The sequence below is a fragment of the Talpa occidentalis genome, unplaced genomic scaffold, assembly GCF_014898055.3.
Source record: "Talpa occidentalis isolate TD23 unplaced genomic scaffold, MPIMG_talOcc4v2.1, whole genome shotgun sequence".
NCBI lineage: Eukaryota > Metazoa > Chordata > Mammalia > Eulipotyphla > Talpidae > Talpa > Talpa occidentalis.
The window spans coordinates 67,505,829-67,530,892 of NW_026555331.1; the positions used below are offsets into that span (position 1 = coordinate 67,505,829).

Genomic DNA, 25,064 nt, shown 5'->3' on the forward strand with positions numbered 1-25,064 from the left:
TTTATTTAGCCAGTGATGTAGGGGGTGAGATTATTTAAGAACAAGAGAACAGAAAAGATGTAGAGATTGGGGATTTAAGAATAGTATAGACAGTTAATATAGATAGAGAGTAGAGAGAAAGAGTTGACTGCTAGGAAAATAACACAGAAGGCTTAGTTAGGCAGAATTGAAAACTAGGTTTTCAAACATCTAATTCAGCGTATCTTTTAATAAATTATATTGAAAAAGAATGCCTATTGGAAAAAGTGTTTTTGTGTGTATGGACAGCAGAAAGCTTTGACTAAAACAAATTCATCTGAGGAAGTAATAGCAAGCAATGAATGATAATAATATAAACAGAAAGTCATGAATTGGAAAAAATCTTTATAATTTTATATGATAAACACCACAGAAGGCATTTTAAGTGCAAAAGACTGATACATTTTTTAAAGTCAAGCAGTTTAAAAAACAAAAAAATTACACATAAGGTCACTTATACCTTTAACTTTATATTTAAAAAGCCTTTTTAGATTTCATTGGACACATTTTTATCACTGCTCTAGTGTACACAAAAAGGAAACAAAAATAAACAAAATACATTGGTAAAACCACCGAGGTACTAATATATGAAAAAAGAGAATATCTTAAAAATAATAAGGTGTCATAGTTCTGTACTATAATGTCATTAAATATTTTCCTAAAATATAATTTTAATGACGGCTTAGAATTTCATTATATACATGTATCATATTTAAGCACATGGTTTTGGGAAGGGGGCAATGGTGTCCTTCTGGAACACTGTAATGTCCAGAGACAATTTTGATTGTCATAATTGGGGTTGTCTCTGACATCTAGGTGGTAGAGACCAGGTGTTTAGTTAAAAATCCTAAAATGCAGACAACTGTCCCTTACAACAAAGAATTACCTTGCCCAAAATGTCAATAATGCTGATTCAGAAGCACTGTAGCCCACTGCTACACTTTTAAAATTTTCATTAAACCACCTTCCCCATATCCACTAAATAAAAGAGCTACATGATTTAGTACTTCAGAATATAGCTTGTAGAGTTGGATTACCTGGCTTCAAATCCTGTCCCTAAGAGTAAAGAAAATAAACTAGAAAAGAATTAACCTCTCATTCGTCTATTAGTTAAAATGAAGAAAATTAAGAGAAGCCAGATAGAACTACAGACAACAAACTAGGTTTATAAATATAAAGACTGTTTGGCATCTTAGACACACAGTGTTTTATGGGCTTCAGTTAGGATGTGCTTTTTACAAATAAACACAATCACACACTCCACTATTAAGGGAGATGTCAAAAATTGGAAGTTGCTAATAGAAAAACCAAGAACAAATATTCTCAAGGTTTGGGGTCAAACCCATCGAATCAAATATCTTACAGCTATTTAGAGAGTAGGAAATCAAAGCTAGCATGGTGGAGGGTAGTAGAGGAAGGAAAAGAACAGGTTAGAAAATATCAGAGTTCACCACAAGTAGCAAGTATTTTTTCATGAAACAGGTTTCATTGATACAGGAGCCTGTATGTGTGTTCCAAATCACGTGTTAAAATGTATTTCTAAGGTGAATGCAGTCAACGAAGCTTGAAAGGTACCACTTGAAGCCCAACTACCACTTAAGTAAAAACTTAATGTGAAACATGTTTTGTCTTAGCCTACTAGTTCAAATTTGTTGGAAAATAAAGCATGCTAGAAGTATTTTCTTGTGTTTATTACAGCACTGAAAACAGTGTTGCTCACTAGCTCATCAAACTCATCACTAGCTTTGAAGATAGTCACTCAGAAGTTAACTATCATCATTATCATTAATAATATGTGAGTACCAACAGACCTACTGGGGTGGGTAGGGCAGGTTTAAGGTCTGTAAATAATACTGAGGACATTAACTTAATAATCATAGTTCCAGAAGCCTCTAAGGAGTACGTGGCCGTATCTTACACATTAAATTAGCTATGCTGTTGAAAACAAAGTCAAAAACTTTTAAAAAGATTAATTTTAAAAAATATACAATTTTTTTTTTTTTAATAGAGGCATGTTTTATTTATTTATTTATTTGTTTGTTTGTTTTGTTTGTACATGCACTGGGTACAGTCAGAAGCGCGGGAGGGTGAGAGAATTCACCAGAGCCAGAGCAGGGAGCAGAGCAGGCAGAAGGACCGAAGTACACTGCTGAGGGGAGCAGCGGGCGGCAGGAGAGGTCTGCGCGCCATGCGGGACCCTCCTCTGGTGGCCAGGGAGCAGCCAGGAATCGAACCGGCGCCGCAGAGGTCACCGGCAGCTTCGCAACCCAGCGCTCAACCGCTGCGCCACCAGGGAGGCCCTAAAAAATATACAATTGTAACTTATACTTTGAATAAAGTCAAATGTCAGTCTTGGTTATTGGCTACTTGAACATGACCTAAAATTAGGGTAATGATACCAAATGATTTTGAGATTTAATGCATACATGGAGTGAAATTGCAAATCTGGCAGTTAACAAAATTAAGCTGTGTACCATGATCTTTCTAATACGGTGATCAAGACTTGTCACAACGATTTTTGAATGGTCCCCTGTACAAGCTTCGAGATGTTTGAAAGTAGTAATTTTCTACCATAAAATAGCTATTGACCTTCAATAAATATTTCAGAATCTATTACATTCAACAAATATCTTATTAATTGCTAATTAGGTATTCAGTCCTTAAAAAGTTCTAGGATCTTAAAAATAAACACAGTTCCTAATCTCGAGGATTTCAGACTAGAGAAAAAAATTACAATTGTGTGAGATAAAACAGAGGTAGAAGGGAGAATGATCACTTTTTACTAGAAGTTGGAAGCTGGCTGATATCTAAGCTGTGTTTTAAAGGACAACTCTGAAAGATGAACAAGGGTAAGTATATTCTTGGATAAGAAAAGAATATAAGGAATGTTAAAAGGGGAAAAGAGATGGAGAGATGGGTTGATAACCAATGACAAGATTCTATTAAGAAGTTTAAATTGTATCTAACATACAAAACAAAGCCAATGAACATATTTAGGCAGGAAAGAGACGAGATCAGATTGATCTTGGATGAAGTAAATAACATTAGCTAGGAGGTGTGGCCAGGTATAAACTGAGGGCCTGAGACAGATGTAGGGCACTGTCAACAAAAATTTTAGTGTACATCACTGTATACTGGTTACTGGGGAAATAGTTAATATTCCTTTTAAGAGAACTTTCTTTGTCCTAACTATAAACCTAATATGGTGCGGCAAGAGGCACTAAAACCGGCCAAAGACAGTGCCCAAATATTGGTCATTGTCTGAGTTCTTCACCCATGCACATGACTGCAAGACTACTCAGGTTCAGAGAACAATAATGGGATTTATTTAACAAACCAGGGAAAAACAAGAGTTACTGAGGCCAAAAATTGCCGCTTACTTCAGCCGAAACAGTGTCCAGTGTTTTAAAGTCCTAAACACAAACACTCCAAAGATGGCATCTTCCTGCCACTGAGGACCTGGAGCACATGGCAGCCAGACTATAGGCCTGGATCCAACTCACAAAGACAACAGAAGACACAACAGGAGTTGCTCTCTGTAGCTGCCTAGCTGCCCCAGCACAGCACCAGACAAGTGACATTCAACACAGCGCCTGCGGTGGCTTAATGACCCAACAAACAGCCACACTCACACAACTCAGCAAGGCGACCACTCCACGTCTTTGCCTTCTCTGTGATGCTGTAACAACAGCAAAACCAGTTTTAGTCACACAGCTACCTGCAAAGCCTCTGAACTTTTCCTCTCTGCTGGAAAGCCTCTCCACATTCTTCAGAGGCCTGCAACAGCCTTCTGGAAGATCAGCATTGTGGGGGCAGAAATCACTGACTTGGGAATCGCTGAAGATCCGAAAACGCTGAATCCCAAACATCGAATGCTCAAAAGGTGAATCCCCAACACGGAATGCTGGGAGCTGCTTCTACAGTCCCTTATATTTTGTATCAGTCTCCACCCCAAAATGTGATACTTTGTTAGCATTTTCTCTGGAGCCATCTAGCCTCACCAGCACCCCCCTCTAGGGGGCACCACCTGTAACAGTCTTTGGCTTTAGCCACCTGTTACAAACCTATTGAAGGACCTAAATGCTTATTAAGTAATAATAAAAATGTCATCTCTTCTCCCACTGTATCTTCTTTGTTTCATAATTACTTGAGAATATGGAAGAGAATCAAATAACATAAAGAACAGAGATTACAGGGCCTCCCGTTGGCGCAGCAGGTTGAGCGCCACACTGAAGCTGTCAGCAGACTCTACAGCGCAGGTTTGATTCTCAGGAAGCCGGGGATAATCCCACATGGCACGGCAGACCTCTCCCGTCTTGCAGACCTCTCCTGTGTCAGCAGCGTACTTTAGTCAATCTGCCTTGTTCTGTTCCCCGCTCTGTCTCTGGTGACTCCTCTTCCCCTCCCCCTGCATCTCTGGCCTATACGCCAGCTCTTGTATGCATAAATAAATAAAAAATATAAAAAATAAAAGAAAAAACAGAGATTAAGAGTTAAGGGGAAGGGGTTTACCTGGTGGTGCAAGGGGTTAAGACGCAGCCTATGAAGCTAACCACAGCCTTTGAAGCATGAGTTTGATCCCCAGCCAGGAAGCAACCTACATGGTGCAGCAGACCTCTCCTGACTTGCCTGCTGATCCCCTCAATAGTGTATTTCAGTCAACCCGCCTGTTTTGTTCCCCGCTCTGTCTCTGGTGGATCCTCTCACCCCCACCCCCACAACTCTGGCCTGTACCCCAGTTCTTGTATGCATAAATAAATAAATATTTTAAAAAAGAGTTAAATGGAAGACAAAAGAGAAGGGGAGGATAAACAGAAACTGAATAATTTGTTTTTAAAGATTTATTTATTTATTTATACAAGCACTGGGTACAGTCAGAAGCGTGGGAGGGTGAGAGAATTCACCAGAGCCAGAGCAGGGAACAGAACAGGCAGACTGAAGAAATACACTGCTGAGTGGAGCAGTGGGTGTGGCAGGAGAGGTCTGTCACGCCATGTGGGACCCTTGCCAGTGGCCGGGGATCGAACCAGCACTGCAGAGGCTGTGGGCAGCTTCGCAGTCCAGAGCTCAACCGCTGCGCCACCAGGGGAGGCCCCTGAATGATTTTTTTTAAAGATTTATTTTTACACAAGAGCTGGGGTACAGGCCAGAGGTGCGGGAGGGTGAGAGGATTCACCAGAGACAGAGCAGGAAGCAGAACAGGCAGACGGACTGAAACACATGCTGAGGGAGCAGCGGGTGCTACAGGAGAGGTCTGCCAGGCCATGTGGGAATCTCCCTGGCTGGCCTGGAACCGAACCTGCGCTGCAGAAGCTGCAGACAGCTCTACAGTGCTGTGCTCAACCCGCTGCACCACCTGGGAGGCCCCGATTGAATAATTTAAAAAGGCAAATGCTTCTGAACTGTTCATTTAAATAATGGTATGGTGGCCTCCCTGGTGGTGCAAGGGGTTAAGCACAGAACTGTGAAACTATCCGCTGCCTCTGCAGCATAAGTTCGATCTGTGGCTGGCCAGGGAGCTACCCACATGGCACAACAGACCTCTCTTGTCTCGCCCGCTGCTCCCCTCAGCAGTGTATTTCAGTCTGCCTATTCTGTTCCCCGCTCTGTCTCTGGTGAATCTTCTCACTGGCCCGTTCCCCGCCTTCCCCATCTCCTGTCTCTGGCCTATACCTCAGTTCTTGTATGCATTAATAAATGAAATCATAAAAAATTAATAACAATGTGGGGGTACTTAGTAATCAGCTTGCAATTTCAGAGAAAAAAGTACAGTAGATGAATATGAGATCCGATTGAGGATTTCCAATCAAGAAGTTGAGAAGGAATGCTGTGTGAGCTTTTCTGTTTATTCTATGTTTTTACTTATTAAGGAGGAAGAGTATAGGAGATTTTCAATATTCTTGGTTTAAGGAATGTAACTTGTTCAAACATTACTATGGATACATTTTGTATTAGTAATTTGTAATAGTATTTCCCTTAGAAACTTGCATATACACATAACAGAACTAATGTTAATACATTTTCATTTGTCATTAGAAAGGACATTAGATGCTTATTAACTCAATATTTACATTCTGAAGACAGTGTAAACCTCTAAGGTATGAACCAGTCACTTCTGATAATTTCTTCCAGCCTATGATTAAGGAAAAAGACAGCAAGGAAACAATTCCAGCTACAATTGTATCAAAAATAATTAAATACCTAGGAATAAACTTTAAAAAGGAAGTGAAAGACCTATATATAATGAAAACTCTAAGACAACATTAAAAGAAATAGAAGACAGAAAAATAGAAAGATTACTTGGTAATGAATTGGAAGAATTAACATTGTCAAAATGGCTACCTCATTCAAAGCAATGCACAGATTGAATGCAATTCCTCTCAAAGTTTCAAAAACATTCTTCAAAAAAATAGAGACAAGATTGCTGAGATTAATATGGAGCCACCTAAGAACTCTAAGGAGCCAAAGAAAGGGCCTCTCTGATGGTACAGGGGTTAAAGTCTCAGCACTACCAACAGCCACTGAGCATGAATTCGATTCCAGGCCAGGGAGCTAACCCCTCTCTTTTCTTGCCTGCTGCTCCCCCTTCAGCAGTGTATTTCAGTAGATCCGCGTTTCTGCTCCCCACTCTTGTCTCTGGTGAATCCTCTCATTCCCTGCACCTCTGGCCTACAACCCAGGACTTGTATGCATAAATAAATAAAATCTTTAAAAAGAAATAAAGACACAAAGAAATCCTGAGGGGGACAAAAAAGGTGGTTATCACACTCCCAGATTTCAAATTATACTAGTTATCAAAATAGTATGGTATTACAATAAAGACACACTGATCAATGGAACAGAATTGAGTGTCCTGAAATAAACCCATAGTTATGTGGACAGTTAATTTATCACAAAGGAATCAAGTGTACAAAATGGAGCGAAACTCTTCAATAAATGGTGTTGAGACACAGGGCAAGCTAGAAATTAGGCAGTTTTAGGGACAGTGCAGGAGGGGACCTCTGAAGAATTTAGGGAGGCTTCAGAGATAAGGACAACCAAGGGAATGCAACCAATTCCACTAGGAAAAACAAACATCTCAGGACCAAGACATTGTTAACGCTGGTCCTGGTTTCCTTCAGGTGGTAAAGGGAGGCAGAGATTGGAGAAATGGAGAGTGGTTTAATTTATGGACAACTTAGAAGGGCAGTTGTTTAACTTCAATGCAGGGATGCTCATCCAGAAGACTGGGCCATAAAGATAAATATGCAACAAATGGGGAAAGAGAAAGCTATTAGATAAGGAATGTGAAGATCCCCCACTCAGTAGCAAATTAAGTGAGACAGACGAGAACTAACCAATCACAAAGAGACTGGTGGAGCTTTACAATAATGAGGGAAAAAAGGTATATATTCCCTGAGACACAACTCCACTTTGTCTTCCTTGCCCCTCCCAGGCCTGGTTTCCTGGCCCGGGAGTCCCACTTTATTTCTGCTCTTTTTCTCCTCAATAAACTTTTCCTTTCTATAAACAAACTTGCCTCTTCTCGCTTGCTTGCCTGAGCGTCTGCGAAGTTCCTATTGCGGCTTCGTGAGACACCAACCCATGGGGGTCTAGTGGCAGGGGCTCAGCGCTGCCCTGCAGCCTGAAATCCATTCCTGGGTGACAGACTAGGCCTGACAATCCCAGTATCAGTGTTGGGAAAATGGACAGTCACAAGCAAAGGACTGAAACCAGACCACTATCTCACACCATATATGGGATTAATTCAAAATGAATTAGACTTAGAGACAAACCTGAAATAAAATACATATATGAAAACATAGTCAAAAACATTCTACCATATAGGTTTTGGTAATGTTTTTGGAGACAGCTAGAATAGCAAAGCAGCGGAAATAAAAATAAACAATTTGGACTAATTCAAACTAAAAAGCTTCCGCATAAGGAAATAAATTATCAACTGAAGACATCCTACTAAGAGGGAGAAATTATTTGTGTATCATTCACCCCCAAATGGGCTTATATCTAAGATCTACAAAGAACTCATACAACTCGATAACAAAAAACCCACCACAAATAAACCAATTAAAAATTGGGGAGAAGAGCTAAAAATAGACACTTTTCCGAAGACATACAAATGGCTAACAGCACATAAAAATGACCATCATCATTTGTCGTCAGGGGAATCAATTAAAACCACACTGAGATACATCTGTGAGAATGGCCCATAGGAAGAAAGTGAGAAAAAGTAAGTTTTGGACATAGTGTGGAGAAAAAGGAGCCCGCAATCACCACTGGTGGGAATATAGGCTGGCCCAGCACTTTAAGAAGGTATGGAGTTTCCACAAAAATTTAAAAATAGGGCCTCCCTGGTGGCGCGAGGGGTTAACACGCAACCTATGAAGCTGTCCACAGTCTGCAACGAGGGTTCGATCCCGGCGGGCCAGGGAGAACCCCACATGGCACAGCAGACCTCTCCTGTCTCACCTGCTGCTCCCCTCAGCAGTGTATTTCAGTCAGCCTGCCTGTTCTGTTCCCCACTCTGTCTCTGGTGAATCCTCTCACCCACTACACCTCTGGCCTGTGCCCCCGCTCTTGTATGCATAAATAAATCTATCTTTAAAAAAATTAAAAATAGATCTACTATAGATTCCAGTTACTCCACTCCTAGGTATCTACCTGAAAGATGCAGAAGCACTAATTTTAAGGGATATATGCATTCCAATGTTCACTGCAGCACTATTTACAATATCCAAGTTATAGAAACAATCTAAGTGCCCAACAACAAATGAGTAAATTAAGATGATGTAGTATACATACACAATGGGATACTACTCAGCTATTAAAAAAGATGAAATCTTGCAGTTTGGGACAACATGGATGGAACTAGAAGGGATTATGTTAAGTGAAATTAGTCAGAAGGAGAAAGATACATATTGGATAATTTCACTCACATATAGAATATAGAGAAACAAAACCAAATCAAACTCTAGAAATTTGACTATAGAACTGAAACTACAGAAGTGAGAGAGGGAGGAAAAGGATACAAAGGGACAGGGGGCCCAGTGGAATATGATGGAGGATTATGGGTGCTTTGGTGGCAGACCTGGTGTTGTAACATACATTTGAAGAGGTATGAATCTACATATAATTACACATAATGCTGTAAACTATTGTTACCTCAATAAAGATAAAAAGATGACTGAATTACTGTTATTCTCAAAGAAAATTCAGAGACAACTAAAGTAAACCATTTTTTAATAGATTACCCACATTCCAGTGATGGTTTTACATTACAAAAGTACAATATCAGTAATAACTGCCACTAAAAACTAATAGATAGTTTTGTTAGGGGGAAAGGATGTTCTGAGCTAATCCCATACAGGTTTTGTGGACCCCACCCCCACTCCAGACCAAAGTCATCAAGACATTGGGAAAGACAAATCCCATCACCACCAAAGGGAAGGTGGCTGGGACCTGAGGGTGGAGTTAAGCAGCAAGGTTGGGTATAAAAGAACCCAAACACGTGGGCCTTGGGGGCTCCCTTGCTCTGTCCCTTGCCTCCTGGCTTCACGGCTCCTGGCTTGCAGCCAGCTCTTAGAGTGCCATTTGGGATTCCAGATCGGCGGATCGGGTAGGACGCATTTAAAACTTTGTCTCCCATTTTTCTCCCTGAGCTGTACATTTCCTCATTTGCCCTTCCCTTGTAAATAAACCTTTTATTAACCTTCCGTGTGTGCCTGCAGTAGAGCATTGATAAGTCCTTTTAAGCGCGCGGGTGAGGACCCACAGTCAGGCACCGCGTTTTGCATCGGGGCTGCCCTGTAACAGTTTAAGCACTAAAATAAACTTTAGAGGTCTAACTACGCTTAGCAATTTTCTGTTCAAATCTCTCCTTATCACTTATTTTCAATGTGTCACTTACCAAGCTACGCCTAAAAAAATCAGCTCCTTTCTTCAGTCTTGCCAGTTCACACCTTTCCTCTTCACATACTAACAAGACTTAATTTTTAGTTACCAGCTGTTCTCTTCGTTATGTGGTGTAATAAAACTCGGTTTTTTTAAAGGATAATTAAACAGATATGCCAAACACAAGCTCTCTCTGGGATATGCTGAGTGTAAAATTAAAAATAACGTGGTAAAAACGATAAGCCTTTAGGTCAGCAAGACAGAAACTGAAAATCGCTAATGCTTACCAGTCCTTCAAAATTCTTATCAGTTTCCACTGTGTCAAATGACCAACTGCAAACTTTGTTTCTTAATAGTATTTGTTCTGTTCTGGTGCCCTTGAAAACGATAACTTACTTTATGCAAACACAACTCAAAGCCCTCTAATGACTAAGTGGCAGCACCTCTAAACGTTCTCATTATTACAAGATACTGCTGGATAGAACAGAAATTAAAAAGTATTATAAATTATTCTCCATGTAACTTCTGCGTCTCAGATTTTAACACGCAAGACTTACGAGTTCAAGAAGCCTAGTGGCTCCATTGCCTGTGACTGATATTCACAAAAAAAGTACTCATGCTGAACTCAGTACTCATGAAGCTTAAAGTTGGCGGTTGTGGCGTTTAGCTCTCTTTTCTCCTGCATGTTTTCTTAGTCTCACCTGGTCTCAGAAAAAATTGTGCTTCCCACACTTGCAGTTACCAGAGGCAATGGCAGATGCTCGCGGTCTTGGCGTTCCGAGTGTGGTGGGGGTGGGGGCTTTGGCATTCAACCCTGGCTCGGCCAGAACCCTCCTAGCAAGATCTCCTTTTACAGATCTTGGCAAGCTCTGCGGGCTGCCCTGGGGGCAGGCGAGGAGGGCCTCAGGTCCTGGGTTGGTCCCGTTCCTCAGCGACAGGCTGAGGGGCTTTACCTATTTCACCTGGGGCTAATCCAAAACGGCGGACTCAGCTTCAGGGCAACGCGCATAGCATGTAAGGTCGAGCTCCCCTGGGGGTAGCCCGCGCCCGGACGGCCACTAACACCGCAACAAGCCGTCACAGTCTCCCCGGGTCAGGAGAGGACAGCCAAGTTGCTGGCCGGACAACAACGCCTGGGGCGGAGTCGCTCCCTTTCCCAGCAGCCCGCCGACTTCCGGACCTGCGCGCTGCTGCTCTGCGCCGCTGGGGCCGCCCGGCGCGCCCCTCCCCCCGCCCGCCGTTTCCCGGCATGCACCGCGGAGGAAGGCACGGACTCGACAATAACAAACCCAGCCGCGGCCGTGCCCGCGGCCTTGCCGAGTCCTCAGCGCTTCCCCCGGGTCCCTCCGGCGCCCCGGCCCCTCGGCTCTGACCGGCCGCGGCCCCCTACCCCCCGGCCCCTTACCCAGAGCCGAGGGGCCTGACCGCGTTCCCTCTCCGTCCCGACCCCTCCCTCCTGCCCGGAGTTCGGGGCCGCGGCAGACACCTGGACGCCGGCGGTTGTGTCGGTTGGCGGGGCCGGATGGGCGGTTGGTAGCCGCCGCCGAGGACGAGGCGGCGGCGGAAGATGGTGTCGGGGGCTGCCGGCTCTGCAGCTGCCGCCGGCGACGGAGGAGGTGCTGCCAGGTGAGTGCCGGAGCCGCTCTGTTCCCTTCCGCCAGCTGGCGCCGCGGCTCGGTCCGCCGGGGACGCGGCGTCCGGGCCGGGGGGCGCCCCGCTCGCGCGCAGGTGTGTCCGGGCGAGGGGCGTGAGGTGGAGCGGGCCTGCCCGCGGCGGAGGCCGGGCGCCCGCGGCCCCTTCCCGCGGCGCACCCCGGGCGGAGTTGCGGGAGTGGCGGCGGGCGTGAGACGCCGGAACCCACCCGCGCGCATCCTCCCCGGCCTCCGCTGCCGGGCTCATCCCCGGTGTTGTCTCCGACGTGGGAAACCCGAGAGTTGACTTGCGCCGAGGTCGGACGAAGCGCACAGCGGGAGGAACGGAGATGAGTCTTTGTCCCGACCCCAGAGTGCGAGGATCAGTATAAAGTTACTCCTAGGAATGACTCAGCCTCCGCCCGCCCCACTGATAGACTCGGGATGGGGTGTGTATGCGGATTTCTCAACTTCCTTGGTAGAAGCAGAGCGACCCGAGAAATGGCAGCCTCCGAGAGGACTCTCTCTCGTTATCCACCACCTGGTGGATGTGCTATGTTTATTGTTTATGGTTTCGTAATCTGGTCTTCCTTCATGACTCTTTAAAGTGTGGTCATACCACGAAGTGGTGTGGGCCTGGGTGCCAAGGGAGACTAATGTGCTCACTCCTGATTAAGAGTCACGTTACTATAAGATGCTAAACGAGATAGGAATGTTCGCCTCCTGTACGTTGAGCATTGACTTGGGCCACACACAGATGTGTCTGTCTTGCTCACCATTTTTGGGAATAGTTTCTAGGTTTTTGTGTGTTGTTGTCAATTGTGTGATTGTTCGAAGGAGTGAATTATTAGAAAAGACTACTTTTAAAAATTTACATATGCAAATCTTTGTTTAATAACGAAACTCGCTATTTGATACAAAGAAGGGTCCTTCCTGTTCCAATAAGATGTGACTGTGAGAAACAAAAAGGATACTGAATAAGGTGGCGAACTTGATTTTTTGGGTTATTTGCTCTGTAAGCAGCCAATACCTAGGGGTGTGAAGGTATTTTTGCTTACTGTATTTAGTGATGTAACAAAATGTGTCCTGAATGAACATAATTTTCTCTGTAACGTTCTGCCATGTTTTTGTTTTAGTGTTTATATTGTGTTTAAAACCTAATGTGGCTTACGAAAAGGATACTTAATGTTGATACATAAGTATTGCTGGAAATTGGATAGGGCCCTCATACTGTAACAGGATGGTCCCTATACCACTTTTTGAACGTAACCTTAGTCTATTTTGAGTCATTTCTGTTAGAATTATAATAAGCAGCCTATACCTTTTTATGGTGTTTTTGGATGAAGCAGTGCTCTAGTCTGAGAAAATTCGTCCGCCAGAATGTCAGAATGCATGGCAGATTGACTTTTAGCAAATCGAGTTCATGAAGTCCAAAAGGGCAGAGGACACATGACCTTTGTTTTTGAAAAGCCACACCTTTGAACCTAAGTTTTTATTATGTAAGCTTGAAGAGGAGCTTTCATTCAGCCTCTGATTTTGAGATTGCATTCAGGAAATGTTTGAGCACCTGTTGTATATTTCACTTTGTAGGGTGTATAATAATTTGTTGTTATTTTTTTCATTTTTTAAAGGAATGGGGGGTAAACTTTTCTCATTTGGGTAAAGATATTCTCTAAACCCAATTAAGCTTTTCTTTTGTTGTACAGAAAGTACATTAATTCAGTTGAAAATTTACCTGTTTCTTTGCATACACATTGATTCATATTTATCGCAGATAGACCTATGAACTAGTTACTATGAGAAATATAAGAATGTGTAAGGAATTGTTTTTCCTCATAAGAGAAGTCGGAGTGTAAAAATAATTATGTAAACATGGGAAACTTGAAGGAAATTTATTGAGGGGACTTGGACTTTTATAAGATGTGGGGAGATATCTGGGAGAAGAAAAAGCTTGATAGACATGGATAAATCATTTTGCTTTTTTTAAAAAAACATGCTGCATTTTCCTGGGGAGTCCATTATTAAATGAGACTGTATTTATTAAACATGAATATATTACGCAATAGAAGTAAAATTTTATAAAAATGTTTAAGATTTAAAAAAAAACACTTTAAGGTTTTTTGCTTGAAGTGAGTTACTACTGTTGTCTACCTTCCCACCACCTCCCAGGAACATGGTCAGTTTGAGGTAGTGGGTATTCAGAGAAAATCTGGAGAAATATCAGAATATTCATGTTGTTCAGTTACTCAAGAGTATTATTGGTTTCCTCAAAGATGATCAGAGACTGGACATATATTAACCTTCTAGTCTCATTGGCCTCTTTAAGGACCTCATTTTTTTTTTTTTTTTTAAATGCCCTAACCACCTCAACAAGTTTTAACAGGTATTTATCATGTTCCTACTACATGCCAGACTTTGCTGTAGAAATTCTGGAGCAAGCAGAGGAACCTAAAATCCCTGTACTCATTCAAGGGCCTCCCTGGGTGGCACAATGATTGAGCACTGGGTTGCAAAGCTGCCAGCAGCCTCTGCAGCGCTGGTTCAATCCCCTGCCACCAGGTGAGGGGCCCACATGGCTCGCAGACCTCTCCTGCCACCCGCTGCTCCCCTCAGCAGTGTATTTCTTGTCAGTCTGCCTGCTCTGTTCCCCGCTCTGGCTCTGGTGAATTCTCTCACTCTCCCGTGCTTCTGACTGTACCCAGTGCTTGTATAAATAAATAAATAAATAAATAAATAAATAAATAAATAAATAAATAAATAAATCTTAAAAAAAAAATTCCTGTACTCATTCAAGATGGAGAAAAAAGTGGAATAAGAGATAATGGAGTGGGGGGGAGGCAGAGAAGGGAGAAGAGGAAGTGTCAGGACAGGAGGGTTGAAATTTTACTTAAAGTGGCCAGGAAATGCCTCCTCCATTGTTAACTTTTGAAGTGATCATCCAAGGGAAGTGAGGAAACTGGCTGTGTGACTGAGTAAAGAATTTTCTTTGCAGAAAGAATAGTAAATGCACACTCTGAGATACTTAGCTTATACAAGGAAAGGTAAAAATGATTATAGGGAGGGGGAGAGTGGTAGGAGTATGTGGTGACAGTGGGGACCCTACAGATACTAGGTTGTAAAGAAATTGTAAAGAATTGTAATTTGCTCTAATACCTCATGAGCAAAGGCTGGAAAGGAACTTGGAACTAGATTCATTGATGTGTGTGTGTGCATGTGTGTGTGAATTTTGATTAAACACCTGAAACACATAGTTTTCGTTTCAGCGACATGAGCAATAAATAACAGGAACTTTACATGTAAATTTTATACATAAGATTGTATGAGACAGTGAACCATTAGAATTTTTTTAAAGATTATTTATTTATTTATTTATTTATTTATTTATACAAGCACTGGGTATGGTCAGAAGCGCGGGAGGGTGAGAGAATTCACCAGAGTCAGAGGGGAAAGCAGAACAGGCAGACCGACTAAATACACTGCTGAGGGGAGCAGCGGGCAGCAGGAGAGGTCTGCGCGCCATGTGGGACCCTCACCTGGCGGCGGCTGGGCATGGAACTGGCACTGCAGAGGCTGCGGGCAGCCTCGCAACCCAGCGCTCAATGGCTGTACCACCGGGGAGGCCCGAACCATTAAAAATTTTAACGAAGATAAATTGCAAAAGTAGATTGCTTTGAAATGCTCAATAGATTTGTTAGATTGTAGAATGTTATGTCTAAGTTTTTTTAGTTACTGCACAGATAAAAGTATGTAAATATTACATTTCACTGATTCTTTCATTATTGTGGACTTAATGAAGCTAATTTGTCAGTGAATTGGATTTTTCTTCAGTTCCCCAAGAGGATGGCATTTCTTTCCATCCCTCAGTAAGGTTGAGGTTCTGTTAAATTACTTTTTGCTTCTTCAGCACTTGAGTGTCTTGAAGCACACTTTCTTTCATTGTTATTTTCTGCTTGTACAACATTTTAGTGAGTGCCCTAAGAATTATGGAGGAACCCCTTTCCCCCAACATACACACCATTTTGCTTTTTTTGTATTCTTGGGTTTTATTGATTTGTAATTACACTGAGAGGTGTAAATAATTGTGTCTTTTTCATTTTTTTTTTTTTTTGTTGTTGTTGTTATCGGTTTGGGTATCCTTTATCTTTTCCATCATATTCCACAGTTGATACTGGTTAATAACTAGAATATCTGAAATATTGTTAACCATTACCGTGCAATTAGCATTTCTATGGTTGTTTTAGCTATGTTGTCTTGGCTTAGCTAGTTGTCTTGACAAATGTTGAAACTTGTCAACATTTGCTATATAGACATTCCGGTTTCCTATTTTTACAGTTTTAGTGTATATTATAAAATGCAATTCATGTCTCAGTTCTCTGGTTAGCTTGCAAAGGAACCGGGGCAAAACAGGAAAGGGATGAATACAATACAAGGGAATATGGTGACGGTTCATAGATAGTATGGTGGTGGAAGAACTATGGGGGCTACAATGATGTTAGCAAAAAATTTAATTATTAAAAAATGGAATATTAAACTAGAGAAATTTTGCTATATAGTTGTATGAGTATAGAGTTAAAAAATACTTTTAGAGAAAGTGTCACAACTTGTTATTGCTGTCCCTTAAAAATTATATCATGACATAGCCCTGGATATCATATCTTAACTGGTGACAGTAATACAGAAGAAATGGTTTCCATATATGGTATACTTTGGAGGCAGGAGAGCTACCTTTTTGGTGTACATAAATTCTTCTTAAAAGTTCTTTTGAGTTTTTATTAAAAACTATCAAATGACATGACAGGGAAAACATTCTTAAATGCAGTAATACAAAGTGAATTAAATTTTTGTGAATGAGACTAATTCAAAATAACAGAGTCTAATGACAAGCTAATGATTGGAACGTCTATTTTTTTAAACATTTATTTATTTATGCATACAAGAGCTGGGGTACAGGCCAGAGATGCGGGGGGTGGGGTGGTAAGAGGATTCACCAGAGACAGTCTGCTCTGTAGCAGACAGACTGACCGAAGTACACTGCTGAGAGAAGCAGTGGGTGAGCCAGGAGAGGTCTGTTGCGCCATGTGGGTTGCTCCCTGGCAGGCCGGGGATCGAACTTGTGCTGCAGAGGCTGTGGGCTGCCTCATAGTGCGGTGCTCAACCCCTTGAGCCACCAGGAAGGCCCATGATTGGAACTTTTAAAATACCTTTTATTTATTGATACTATTTATTGGAGTTCCAATCTAAATTATATTTGTCATTGCAGTTATATAATTTTAATGAATATTAATGTGATGTATTCATAAATACTGACATGGAAAGATCCCCATGTTACACTATGCAGTTCAAGTTGCATAGTAGTATCTATGTTTTCTTACTTTGTTACAGGGCAACCCCTATTTGAAATGGGTTGCCTGACTGGGTCCTCACTCACATGCTTTAAAGGGACTTATAATAAAACTCAACTGCAGGCATACACAAAAAGGTTAATAAAGGGTTTATTTACAAAAGAAGGGGAAATGAAAAATAAATAGCCCAGGGATTAAGAGGGAGATAAATTCGTGAATGCCTCCTACCAGTTCCTCTGACCTGGAGTCCCTATGGCATGCTGAGAGCTGGTGAAAAGCCAAGAGTCAAGAGGCCAAGAGGACCCCCAAGGCCCACATACATGTCTGGTTTTCTACCAAACCTGGCTGCTTAACTCCATCCTCAGGTCCCAGCAACCCTCCCTTTGGTGGTGATGGGATTTGTAGTTCCTGGTATCTTGATGGCTTTGGTCTGGAGTGGGGGTGGAGTCCACAAAACGTGTGGAGTTTGCTCAGCATAACAATTTCATAAAGCCAAACTGTCCATCTATACTCATACTTCCTTATACGTAGGGTAAAATCCTGAAATATACTAATATAAACAACTGTGGTATAAAAATTATAGACTGTTAAAATAGCTGTTTCATTTCCATTCTTTTGGTGCTGTCCTTATATAAAGTTTCTTTTCTAGTTGTAGACAGAGCGTTCATGTAGGAGTTCTTGAACCTTTATGGAAAGGTTCACTTTTGGTCAATGTGAAGATGACTGACCTACTGTTCTTTCCTGCTTTTTCTCTTCCTCTTGGCTGAGAAAAGATCAGAAGGAAGTAAATCTGATTTGGAGAGATTGAAGCCGAGTTTTCAGTCCCTGCGTAACCTAGACTCTCCATTTGTGGTGAACATTATTTTAATTAATGCAGCACGCATTGACACCTCAATGAGGTCAAATTGCTATGAATTGCAATTTGCAGAATTGCAGATTAGATAAAATCATTCCCAATGCTCATTCTATAAAGCTTTGGTACACTTTATCTAGTGTCATCAGATTTTAATGTATTTTGCTATATTTGAAAGCAACTGGAGGGTATTTGTAATATTTGTATTCCTAGTACCTAGCACAGTGTTTGTTTTATATTGGGTATCCAACAAATATAGGGTGAATAATGATTGGATATGTTCAGTTTTGTAGGACAGAATTGTCAGCTGGGATTTACCCCTTTGTTCTCCCCATATAAGGAATTTAATTCTAAATTTTGAATAGATGACACTAGTTGACAATAAGCTGTAATGACTCACCTAATTATTATGGTGGTTATCTTTAAAAAGAACATTGTAAATTAATCTCCAATTGATAAATTGGGTAAGCAGTACTTTTTCTGATTATATGCGATGCTTTGTTGTTCTTTTCCTTGTATACATGGAACCCTATTGTAACCCCTATATATCTGGAATAAATGTAGTGTAGTAAGTATTTAAAAAAAAAAAAAAAAAAGCCTCTCATTTATAGTTGACTATCCCAAGATCCAGGAGGAACAAATATCCTTTCATGGTGTGATATCCACTCCCATCCCAAACCCCCATCAGATACAAGATTCTCCTCCTCCACCACCCCTCCCCCCAGCATAATTCATAGTGCTTCATATCTCTAGTTCTGTTAGTTAAGAAGATGGAGAAAATAATAGTGTGGGCCCACTATAATTAGGGAAGACTTCCCAGAATTGCTACAGTACCATGCTTTTTTAAAATACTGGAATGAGTAGTATTTAAATAAGTGGTAATAGGGTGGGGGATGTTTGTATGGGGGATTTTATCTGATAGGGTTATATAAAGTGAGTATAGGTTTCATGTAAGGGGATTTTTTTTTCTATGTTGGAGATACTTTTGGAAAGATAAATTGTGGTTAATTATGAAGTCTTTGAATGTTGGATTTTAATTAAAGTTATAATTGCTACCATTTATAAAGCTTTTATTGTGTTCCTTGTACTTTTAAGCAGTATGAATACTTTATTGCTGTCCCTCTCATCTACTTGATAAAAGGAATCATTTAAGCTTATAGGTAGTAAACAGATGTATAGAGGTTATCTGAGCCTCTTGGGGGGGGTAAATCTTGTTCTGAAGTCTGTCATTTTAATGCTAATTTTGTAATCAAACAATTTATTTATTTATTTATTTTTAAGATTTATGCATACAAGAACTGGGATACAGCCCAGAGGTGTGTGGGGAGGATGTGAGAGGATTCACCAGAGACAGAGTGGGGAACAGAACAGGCAGACTGACTGAAATACACTGCTAAGGGGAGCACCAGGTGAGTCAGGAGAGGTCTGCTGTGCCATGTGGGTAGCTCCCTAGCCAGGGATTGAACTTGTGCTGCAGTGGCTTTGGACAGCTTCATAGGTTGTGTCATAACCCCTTGCACCACCAGGGAGGCCCTGCAATCAAATAACTTAGATGAGCTCAGGAGGTCACACAGTTGATAGCAGTGACAGGACTTGAGTGTAGGTCTTATGATTTCAAATCTCAGTTCTGAACTACCTTTTATATATACATAAAGATAGCGGGAGAATGAAATATGAATAATCTCCTAAGAAAGTGTAGAATAAGGAGGCAGATTTCTATTAGGACCTCAGATTAGGAGGCTAGACTGGGGGTGGCAAATGAGGATTCACAATTGAATCAGCTCTTTTGATTCAGGTTCTTTATTTCTTGGTATTGCATAGTTGCCTTTTTTCTTAAACTGGAAAAACACTCAGCTTTTAGAGATAGTCATTGTTAAAAGATTGATGTTAAATTGTACCAGATTATAAATTTCCTTCTATATACATATATATCCCTCAGTATTAGTTAATAAGAAACTTTACAAACAGAATCATATATAATCTATAATTTACTTTTCTTACTGAAAAAATATATTGTTAATCACTATGTATCAGAGATTTTTAAATGTCTAAATAATTGTCACAATAAACAATTGAATCATAATTCATCTGACCAATGATCATTAGTAGTTTTCTAATTTTTCATTATTAAAAATGATGGTGTAATAGAAATCACAATATCTTACCCTTTTGAACGCTTCTCTTTAGTTGCTTCCAATAGATTTCCAAGATAGAATTATTGGTTTGTACTTTTTAAATTCTGGTACATATGATAAGATTAAATCCTTTAAGTTTTACCAATTATATTCTTGGTCAGAATTGGCCATTGTGCTCACTGTTAGAGCTTATCAACACTTAGCATTCATTTTAATCATTAATAGTAATCCAAAGGGTAAAAAATGGTATTTCAAGTAGGCTTTATTTTTCTTTGTGCTATTACTGATTTGTCATAATACTGCTTCTTGAATAAATAATTTCCCCTGATTAGAAATTCTACTTAAAAAATTTACATTTATTAAAGTAAGCTGTTAAAGTAGTGAAGTTTTATGAGTTTATCATAGGGTCGTATATCCACCATTACAAAATACTTTCAGTGCCTTACAAATTCCAGGTACTTCAAGTCTTCCCCTAACCCCAAGCAAAACACTGCTATTTTACACTTTCTCTAGTTTTGGCTCTGTCAGACTGTCATAATAACAAAATCATAAATTATTTTGCCTTATCAGAGCAGTATCTTTTACTTCATAATATGTATTGAAGACTTAGCAGTGTATTTTGTTGCTTGAAACCTCTTCTAGTTGCTGAGTGGCATCCCAGTGCCTGTTTCCTTTATACGTTCATTTACATATCGAAAAGAGATCTTGACTGCTTCTACTTTTTGGTGATTATAAACAAAGCTGTTATAAATCTACGCATGCATATTTATATTTTCTGTGGCATAAGGGTTTTTTCCCTAGTTTCATTGAAAAATAATTGACATACACTGCTGTACACATTTAAGGTATACCTAATAGCCATCTCTTATAAATCAGTAAGAAGGTAGAAAGGACAAAAGGGAGAGGGTTCTCTTTGTGATAAGAACTCTTTGAAGTTACTCTCATAACAACTTTCCTATTTTTCATGTAGCAGTGTTAGCTATAGTCATCATGTATTACCTTTTGGTAACCTTTTCCTCCAATTCTCCCTTTCTGTACCCTTCACTTCTGATAACTGCAAGTCTGATTTCATTATTTCATTTTTTTCAGATTCCATATGTTTGAGATCATACACTATTTATTTTACTCCGTTATTTCAATGAATATACTGCTTGAAAGCCCATCCATATTTTCGCATGTGGTAGGGTAGCTTCATTTCTCTTGGCTGAATAATATTCTCTGATATTAGGGGCCTCCCTGGTGGTGCAGGCAGTTGAGCGTAATGCTGTGGAGCTCTCTGCAGCCTCTGTAGTACAGGTTCAATCACAGCTGGCCGCGGAGATATCCACATGGCGCAGCAGTCGTCTCCTGGCTTGCCCGCTGCTCCCTTCAGCAGTGTATTTCAGTCAGTCTGCCTGTTCTGTTCCCCACTCTGTCACTGGTGAATCCTCTCACCCCCCGACGCCTCTGGCCTGTACCCCAGTTTTTGTATGCATAAATGAATAAATCTCTTTTTTTTAAAAGATGTATTTATTCATACAAGCACTGGGTACAGTCAGAATTGCGGGAGGGTGAGAGAAATCACCAGAGCCAGAGGGGGGAACAGAACAGGCAGAGTGACGAAATACACTGCTGAGGGGAGCAGCAGGTGCTGCAAGAGAGGTCTGCGTATCATGTGTGACCCTCCCTGGCGGCTGGGGATCGAGCCGGTGCTGCAGAGGCTGCGGGCAGCTTAGTAGCCCAGCGCTCAACTGCTGTGCCACCAGGGGAGGCCCATAAATGAATAAATCTTAAAAAAGAAACAAAACCAAATGGTGCTGGGGAAACTAGCCACATGTAAAAAAATGTAAAACAAAATAAAAATAATGAAACTAGACTTCCTTTTCACTCTATACACAAAAATTAACTCAGAATGGATTAAAGACTTGGATGTAAGACCAGAAATTGTAAAATATATAGAAGGAAACATAGGGACAACATTCCATGACATTGGCTTCTTTTTTTTAAATAAAGGTTTATTTATTATTTATGAATACAGGAACTGGGGTGTAGACCAGAGGTGTGGGGGGTGAGAGGATTCAGCAGAGAGAGTAGGGAGCAGAACAAGGAGATCTACTGAAATACACTGCTGAAGGGGGCAGTGGGGCGTGACAGGAGAGGTCTGTTGTGCCATGTGGGTAGCTCCCTGGCTGGCGAATCGAACTTGTGCTGCAGTAGCTGGCCATAGCTTGATAGCACTATCTTTAACCCCTGTGCCACCACAGAGGCCCGGCATTGGCTTCTTTGATGTCTTTGGGTACTTGACTCTAATGGCAGAAAACCCGCCAAAACCCAAAAATAAACAAATGGAACCATAAGCTGAGTTATGGAAGAAACCTAAGTGTCCAAGGACAGAGAAATGAATTAGAAAAATGTGGTCTGTATACACAATTGGAATTGTCAGCTACATAAAAAAGATAAATTATTTTAAGTGGTTATACCTTCCTGAAAGCAAATAGCGTGTACTGTTAATTTTTTTTTTTTTTTTAATCTTTGGTGACTAGCACATGGAATAATTTAGAACTGGGTTTTTTTTTTTTTTTAAAGATTTATTTGTTTGTTTGTTTATTTATACACGCACTGGGTACAGTCATAAGCGTGGGAGGGTGAGAGAATTCACCAGCGCCAGAGCGGGGAGCAGAGCAGGCAGAAGGACCGAAGTACACTGCTGAGGGGAGCAGCGGGTGGCAAGAGAGGTCTGCGCGCCATGTGGGACCCTCCTCCAGTTGCTGGGGAGCAGCCGGGGATTGAACTGGCGCTGCAGAGGCTGCGGGCAGCTTCGCAACCCAGCGCTCAACTGCTGCACCACCGGGGAGGCCCTAGAACTGGGTTTAATGCATAATCTGACTATATGGCATTTTATGGAAGCCTGGATGAATCAACCAGTGCAACTCTTTTCAGTTTTTGGTTGAGGAATTGAGAGTCGGGAAATTATTAACACTCTCCAGGTCACAGAACTGAAGATGTGGAGCTAGAATTTAAATCTAGATCTCTTGGGCCTCCCCTGGTGGCGCAGGTGGTTGAGCGCCATGCTGTGAAGCTGTCCGCAGCCTCTGCAGTGCTGGTTGGATCAAGGCCAGCCGATCAGCGAGGGTCCCACATGGCGCAGCAGACCTCTCCTGTCTCGCCCGCTGCTCCCCTCAGCAGTGTGTTTCATCAGTCTGCCTGTTCTGTTCCCCCTGTCTCTGGTGAATCCTCTCACCCTCCCACGAATCTGGCCTGTACCCCAGTTCTTGTATAAATAAATAAATAAATCTCTTAAAAAAATCTAGATCTCTTATTTCTGTTTAAATAAGTATTTTTTTATTTTAGGATAACTAAATTATGTGCTTTTAATAATACCCCCTTTTTCTTAATGTTTTAATAATCACATAAAGGGGAGAATTAAACTTTATTTTTTTAAGAGGCATGTTATTTATTTATTTATTTGTTTGTTTGTTTGTTTGTTTGTTTTGTTTATACATGCACTGGGTACAGTCAGAAGTGCAGGAGGGTGAGAGAATTCACCAGAGCAAGAGTGGGGAGCAGAGCAGTCAGAAGGACCGAAGTACACTGCTGAGGGGAGCAGCGGGCGGCAGGAGAGGTCTGTGCGCCATGTGGGACCCTCCTCTGGTGGCCGGGGAGCAGCCGGGTATCGAACCGGTGCCGCAGAGGCCGTGGGCAGCTTCGCAACCCAGTGCTCAATCGCTGCGCCACCGGGGAGGCCCAAACTTAATTTATTTTGATAGCAGGTATTCAGAATTATGTAAATAAGCCATAGATTCTTTTAAATAAATAGAAACAATACTCCCATGGGTTCTCTTTTCCCCTGATTTCACAATTTGTGTTCTTATTTGAGTTTTTTTCTAGTCCTTATCCATGTGGCTTTGACCTCATTTGTTGACTGTCTAGTGTCTTTATAGTTTGTTAGCTACTGTGATGTGAGATATGAGCAGGTTTTCTCCAGCTATTTAGGATACAGTTTGTGAATTTTGAGGCATGTGACAGTATCAGAAGTATAGCAGGACATATATCTATGTTCTCCTGCCACCGGCTGCTCCCCTCAGCAGTGTATCGTCAGTCTGCCTGTACTGTTTCCCACTCTGGCTCTAGTGAATTCTCTCACCCTCCCGCACTTCTGACTGTACCCAGTGCTTGTATAAATAGATAGAGAGATAGAGAGATAGATCTTTAAAAAAAAAAGAAATTGGAAGTGCTGCTTAAGGGAAATTCTTGACAGCTAGTAGATAGGTGAAGACTTTATAAAAGGATGCTTTTGATTTTCTTTTTTTTAACATTTATTTATGCATATGAGAACTGGTATAGGCAAGAAATGTGGGGGATAAAAGGATTCACTAGAGACAGAACGGGGAACAGAACAGGCATACGAACTGAAATACATTGATGGGCGCAGTGGGCAAGGCAGGAGAGGTCTGCTGCGCCATGTGGGTAGCTCCCTGCCCGGCTAGGGATCGAACAACTGCTGCAGAGGCTGCGGATTGCTTCATAGTGCTGTGCTTAACCCCTTGTGCCACCGGGGAGGCCAGGTTTTGATTTCTTGATTACAAAAAGAAGGCATTGAAATGACATGGGTAAAGGTGTAAGAAACTAAGTTTTGTTAATTTATCAGATGAGTATCAATGACCTAAAAACTTCATGTAGTGAGGCACAGAAAGGTAATAATTAGAGTGTTAGTTCAAGAAATTTAGACAATTGAATAGATGTAATGAAGCATTTTTAGTTGGGGAGAAATTTAAAAAGTGACATTAAAATAAGGCCTAATATTGTGGCATTTAAAGTATGCTCCAAGATGGAGTTGAGGTAAAATCTGTGGTAGGAGGAGCTCAGTAAGGTTTCAGCTCAGTATGAAAGGCATATTAGGCAGGCATTAACATCCTCACTTCACAGATTAGGACTTGGTAATTTAGATAGATGTGTGCTAATAAGAAAAATAATTTTTAATATTACATTTTTTATTTGATAAGCCCACTGAGCTTATAAATTAGCTGAAGATGTGAGTCAGTAAAATTGTATAACTTTGACTTACATCACACAAGTCGGTTTTTATGTAAGTCTCAGATTTTTTTTAGTAGAGAATTTGAAAGTTGGCTTGAATATATATTTTGTTCATTGTTACCCTTTATGTTACGGGGCAGGAGGAGGGGTACCCCGGGGTCCCCAAAACTGCACACTAATGGGT

At 41.2% G+C, this 25,064-nt stretch overlaps 1 protein-coding gene across 3 annotated transcripts in view; it reads left to right on the top strand.

Moving 5' to 3' along the window:
- Positions 1 to 11,311: 11,311 nt before the first annotated feature.
- Positions 11,312 to 25,064, top strand: part of RB1CC1 (RB1 inducible coiled-coil 1) — a 76,487-nt gene continuing 62,734 nt past the window's right edge. Inside the window, exon 1 of one of the 3 annotated variants that reach the window (XM_037506711.2) lies at positions 11,312 to 11,532. The gene's annotated coding sequence lies outside the window, so the exon portion shown is untranslated. The remainder of the gene's footprint in view (positions 11,533 to 25,064) is intronic. The other 2 variants (XM_037506696.2, XM_037506689.2) reach the window with 2 other exon arrangements.